The sequence below is a fragment of the Acipenser ruthenus genome, chromosome 28, assembly GCF_902713425.1.
Source record: "Acipenser ruthenus chromosome 28, fAciRut3.2 maternal haplotype, whole genome shotgun sequence".
NCBI classification, from domain to species: domain Eukaryota; kingdom Metazoa; phylum Chordata; class Actinopteri; order Acipenseriformes; family Acipenseridae; genus Acipenser; species Acipenser ruthenus.
In genome coordinates, this window is record NC_081216.1 from 18779934 (window position 1) to 18786336 (window position 6403).

Below are 6403 nucleotides of genomic sequence, written 5' to 3' on the forward strand. Positions count from 1 at the left end.
TCCTGCCTTGCACCCTGTGTCTGCCGGGTTAGGCTCTGGCTTACCGCGACCCTCCATAATGGATGGATGGATGGAAATTTAGGTCACACCTGTTGTGTGTCTGTTGAAAGTCTGGAGAGTTTCAGGGCGTCATTTTAAATTGATACCAGCCAGAAGTGAAAACTACCTGGTTTGGGTATTGCATAACTGTTATTCGTTTATTTAGCAGACGCCTTTATCCAAGGCGACTTACACAGACTAGGGTGTGTGAACTATGCATCAGCTGCAGAGTCACTTACAATTACGTCTCACCCGAAAGATGGAGCACAAGGAGGTAAAGTGACTTGCTCAGGGTCACACAATGAGTCAGTGGCTGAGGTGGGATTTGAACCGGGGACCTCCTGGTTACAAGCCCTTTTCTTTAACCACTGGACCACACAGCCTCCTAAAAATACAATTTGTGCATGAAAAGTATATTACACTATACAGAAGCCTTTACCATGTTTGTACCACCAGAGGGAGAAGTTACATGCTGCTGGCTGGCTGGCTGGACTAATAAAAGTTTTATGAGGTATCCAGGCAGAATGCAATCTGCCTTTCATTTTGTGCCTCACCATTCTAATAGCACAACACTGGAAACGCAATTCAAATCTCAAGGACACTGTCCTGGGTAAATAAACAAATGGACAGACAATTGGTGATGGAAATGACATTGCCTGTGGAAGTATTTCAAAATCTACCTTTAGTTACTTAATGTATATTGGAGATTTATTGATGTGATGTGATTGACTTGATTAATTGATAGATTTATTTATTAATAGTTACAGATTACAGATAAAAGTAGCTAGCAAAATTAACCAACTAGCATAATTCCTGTGGTTTTCCTCTGCTTGTGGCATTATACTGTTAGTGGCAGCATTAATAATAATAATAATAATAATAATAATAATAATAATAATAATAATAATAATAATAATATACAACTATACATTGAAGTGCAGCAGGTTTTTTGATACTATAAGTGACCCTTAAGTACACATTTATAAATTTGTTTTGCAAAGGTTGTTAATTATATTACATTATTTTAGTTCTGCTATATGTTTGTTTTTATCTTTTCAAACTACTCTATATACACCAAGATGAATTGTTGCATTGTTTTAATTAGACCAAAAAAAAAAAAAAAAAAAAAAAAACGTTTATAGCTACAGATTAATTTTTGGTTTAGGTATCAGATTTTGATCAGGTAGCAGATTTTGACAAGGTAGCAAACTTTGATACCAACTTTGATACAAACTTTGATGAAGTAGTATTTAAAACACTCCCCATTCAGTCATGGTTTCCGAGATTCGCGGTCTTACCAGAATTCGCGCTTGGAAACCTGATAATACTGTCTGAAGCCTGCATCATTTCAAGAATTTCTAGTAGAATACCATGTCTTAAACAGGTCACCTCTGCTCTGTAGAGCGGCACCATTCTGTGACACTGAAATTAGCCTGTTATCAACAGTGACAACTGTTTAAACAGGAAATGATAGCGTTTAACACTTCATGAAGGTCCACAGGCCATCATGAAGTATGCCTCATAGACATTGAGGTGTTTGAACACAAGTACAATATATGGAAAAGAAGGTGTGTTTAAACCTAAATTAAGCAGCTGAATTTGGAGAGTCCGTTCCCTTTGATCAATGATACTCAATGTTTAAACCATCACGTATCTATTTCTGATTTCCAATTATAATATCACAAGTATATTTTATTTCAGGAACAGAGATTAAACATGTACTTTTATTGTTTTGACCTTAAAAACAAAATGGAAGCAGTATCTTGGTCCACTGGTTTTCCATCTGTGTCTACTCATAGTCAAAAGATGGTACAAGTCAGACAAGAAATGAATTGTGAGTAAGCTTTCTGTTATTCTCTTCAACTTGGCAAGTCATGCAGTCTATAGCTGGTGTTGTTTGCATGCCGGTGCCTGCTATACAATTTCAGAACACAGATCTTCAGCGTGGGGAATCGTGTGGTGTTTTTCCTGTCTCAGTGCCAAGTGACTAAACCCTAGGATTATCTGAGCGTTCTGACCAGTGCATTATTTAAGGCAACAGGGTTTGACACTGTGAATGTTTGGCATTGACTTTTACCATAGCTAAAAGAGCTCATATGTTAAATGTCTTTCTAATAATCTATTTTACAACTAGTAACTGACCATTAGATAGCAAAATTACTTCATAAATGTCACTTGTTGTGCACTTCCATTCTCTCTGCAGCTGTCTAGATGCAACAGCAAAAATATATTAATTAAAAAAATATAAAAATAATCTAGTAGTGGGTTGAAGAAACTTTCAGGTAATCTTGCACTTCCTCTGTCATTTCCTGTGAAGAATGAACTTGTCCCCACCCCGTGACATCTTCTTTCCTGTCATTAACCAACCAACTGCTTTCCCTAATGACTGACATTCTTTGCAGCCAGTGACAAGGCCTAGGACGTAAAACAGTAACAGACTGAAAGTAAGTCATGCAAACTGGAAGCTTTCTTTAACATAGTATGGTTCCAGATATATTTTAAAATGAAAACACATGTTATCAGGTAAGATTTAAGGAATAGGTTCATTACCTCAAACAACTCCAATATCTTTTACAAAATGCAAATTACTGAACTTAGGAGCACTGGCCACACTAGAGACAACCTTTAGACTGTTCAGGGAATGTGGCAGAGCCTCCAACTTCACGCTCTGAAGACACACTGCAAGCACTGTCCTGCAACAGACACAAATTTACATTACACATGAAACACAGTAAGTTTGTTTCAGTAAATTGATTGTACTCATTATTGGCTCAACAGATATCGAGCAGTTCGGGGCACTGTGATTTTTGCACCCTAAAGGTTGGAAGCATTCAGCAGTTGCTTTTGCGGAATTGATAAAAGCAGGAAATGTGCGATGTGATGATCGTTTGTGAAACAGCTGCTGTAGATAATTGTTTCACGTACCACTGTTCAGACGCTTTTGCTCTATTTAATGTCTAATGTCTGTGCATTAGTCTGCACTTTAAATAGATATAGCGAGCCTGTGGTTTAGCAAGTTAAAGTGTCGAAGACTGAGATGCTATTCAGTTTATTTTTAATCATGTTTAGCCAAGATGGGACTGTAACGACCTAATCCAACACGTATTTTCATAGGGGTTACTGTGGGGTTCAATATTTTACTGTTGGGCAATTGGATAATCCCCCCCCCCCCATCAGCCTTCAGTCCATCACAAACCCAGAAACATGGTCTCTTCTCAGTTTGTTTGACTGACTGTTTTTAGTTTTACATTTTTTGTATTTTTGGACAGCTGTTGGCTAATAATAATGTCCCCTTTAGTGAGCGAAACAGTCAGAACCATGTCTTCAACAGCATTGTGGCAGCATTTTTAGGTCACAGGTTGTCATCGATAAAAGTTTTCCTTGAAAGTGGTACTGAAAGAGTAATCAGATTTCTACCATTAAAACTTTTTTTTATTAAAATTCTCCAGCAGCTTTGAAACTGTCTTCACAGTTTATGTTTCTGCTTAAATCTGTGCAGCTGTTCATAATTGTACACTGTACATGGAACTAACAGGGTGACCACTCACACTGTAAAGCCAGAGGAATACAGAATGACTTTGTCATTGCTGCCTCTCTGCATCTAATCTCTGGCCCTCATTCTGCGAGTGGCTCGTGACAACAGATGTCAGAAAGCGATATGGTTTGAGATGGTGGCCAATTAACAGCGGGGGGTTCAGGTCTACTATCCTGCTCGATGTCTTCCAACCAGGTGCTGTAGCATTCAGTCTTCTCCATTGGCTAGGTAGAGCAGATCGTTGACAGGCTTTTTTTTTCAATAGTCAATGGGCTGTAGCTGTGGTGAACATTTTAATTATGTAAGTATGTATGTATGTATGTATGTACTGTACGTATGAATGTATTTTTAAGGTCATAGTGCCACCATTAAAAATGTCATATTTGTTCAACTACATATTGAAGCTTGGAGTTATTTAAAAATGGTGCTCACATTAAAAATGGATACAAAATTATCTTAAAATGAATTGACCCACAGTACAAGGGATTTGAGACACACAGGCAAATAAAAATAATGCAGCACTAGTCAAGTTCATTTTTACAAATACTGTACATCCTATGGTAGTATAAGAAGATCTACAACCGAGACAATGCTAGCTGTTACCTATTCACATAGTTGAATCCATAGCCTTCTTTCACTACACATTATTTTCATACAATGGATAAATAAATCTAAATTCATATTTTTTATACATTATGTATTATATGGTGCCAATTCTTTTATGCATTAACAATATATATAAATGCAATGGAATTCAAATATAATTACTTTTTTTGTTGAAATACAATATGATTTCTTGTAGAATTAAATTTAAGTAACAATTAATCCATAACCATTATTTATATGAACCATACTTCTTACCAAGAAAAGTGACTGTAAAATTCATAAATCAATACATCCAATTTCTGTACACATTATAGAATTAAATTATTCTTATAAACTGATTATTGTTGATTTCTTATGTTAATTTTATACTTTTGCTTTACAATATACTGTATATGTATGAGCTCCCATTTGAATAGTAAGCCTTTCTGAAGGACATGAAGTGGTGGTAAACTCTAGTGATCTGAAACGTTCTCAGAAGCCACAAACATTGCTAATCTGCACCTTTTCAAGTGTTCGGGTTTTGGATCTTGGAGTTAGTTTCTTGATTTAGGACACTGTGGCCTCTGGAGGCAGTTTATTAACCCTTCCAGAAACTGCTACACAGCTGTAGATTGAAGCGAGTTCAGCTAAAGAGCTTTCTTCTTCTGTGATGCCTTACCAGTGATCATAATGGGACTCTGAATTCTTAGTAGTTTCCCTTGTAGACAATTATATTTCTAAAAAAGATTCAAGTAGGGTTGGCTAAATGAACATGGAAACGCAGTATCAGGAGCAGCAGGGTTTTCAACCTGGGTTGAGTGGTGCATGGAAACGAGGTATAATAGGGCGGAGATGAAAATGACCTCAAGTAAAGGATTGCTATACTTTGTCCTGTATCTAACCCCTCCTCCCCCCCACATGCAGCTTATGTGTATGTTGTTTAAGGCAATCCATTCTGTTGACTTTCCTAGTGCTACTGTAAGTGAAATAGAAACGTTTTATTACAAATGTGAAGGTAAGAATATATATGTCATCTTTCTTGAACAAAAACACTCAGACAATTTCTTCCAAGATAATAGTTTATTTCGCAGAGTTTGTTTCATGATATAACTACAGTGCACACTCACACACATCCTCTTGTTATGTTGTTCATTCAGAATACACCCCCCACATTTCCTGCAACAGAACTATACAACTCGTTCCATATAGGGAGTTGTTTCTTCGCACACTTCATCTTATTGCAAGCTTTTTCTTATATGTGCAAGGCCATCCTTATCTATATTAACACACTGTGCCTGCGTGTATGGATCAGGGTCAACACCAAGAACATTTAGAGACATCAGCTAACCACAATTTGTGTCAGCATTTTATTTCAGTATCACTGGTACTTCCCACTCCAATTGTATTAGTACCTTTTTCTACAAATGGTATTCTGTAAATTATCATTATTGCCAGGGCTAGTCCCTGTTAGTTACACACAAACACAAGCACACTCACCTTTAACCTTTCTCTGCCTCGAATGTTTGAACAGCACAAGCTTTGAACCCATTCAGATTTGTGTCAGTATAACACATGGGCCTTAGTTTAGTGCCAGTTCGAATTTGAGACACTTTGAGTATCCACAGGAGTTGTCTGCCTCAGATTAAAGAGTAAAAGACTTCCTAATCCTGCCTACTTAAGACCAAATAATAGAAACCCTATTGTCATAGGACTGCTGTACATCTATTGGTGACCAGCATTCTTCTCTTACCACTGACATGATGCTTCCACTTGGCTGCAAGCCTCATCTTTAATCCATCTTGCAATGCAGTTTGACTTAGACTAAGCATGCAACCCTGCTCACGTGCTTCTCACTGCATAAGCACAGGCCTGCGGTTCGACATCTTGTTTTTTCATTTGCTCAAGACATTTGTTCTTGCAGCTGACCATGTGCAGGACAATTTCCCTGTGTTCCAGAAGAGGACAGCTGCACCACAAATTACGCTGAAGCCATTGCTCAGGGGATTAGTATCATACAGTATAGAGTGTGTGTAAGTGTGGGCAGGGGGTCATGGCTCACTGTTAACAGTACTGTACTGTTAACCCTCTATTCAAGAGGCTTGCACAGGGCTGTACCTCAGTACTGCTAACAGTAGCCAATGTATGTATATTAAAAGTAGTATATGTATATAGCAATCTTTATATATATATATATATATATATATATATATATATATATATATATATATATATACTATCTCACTT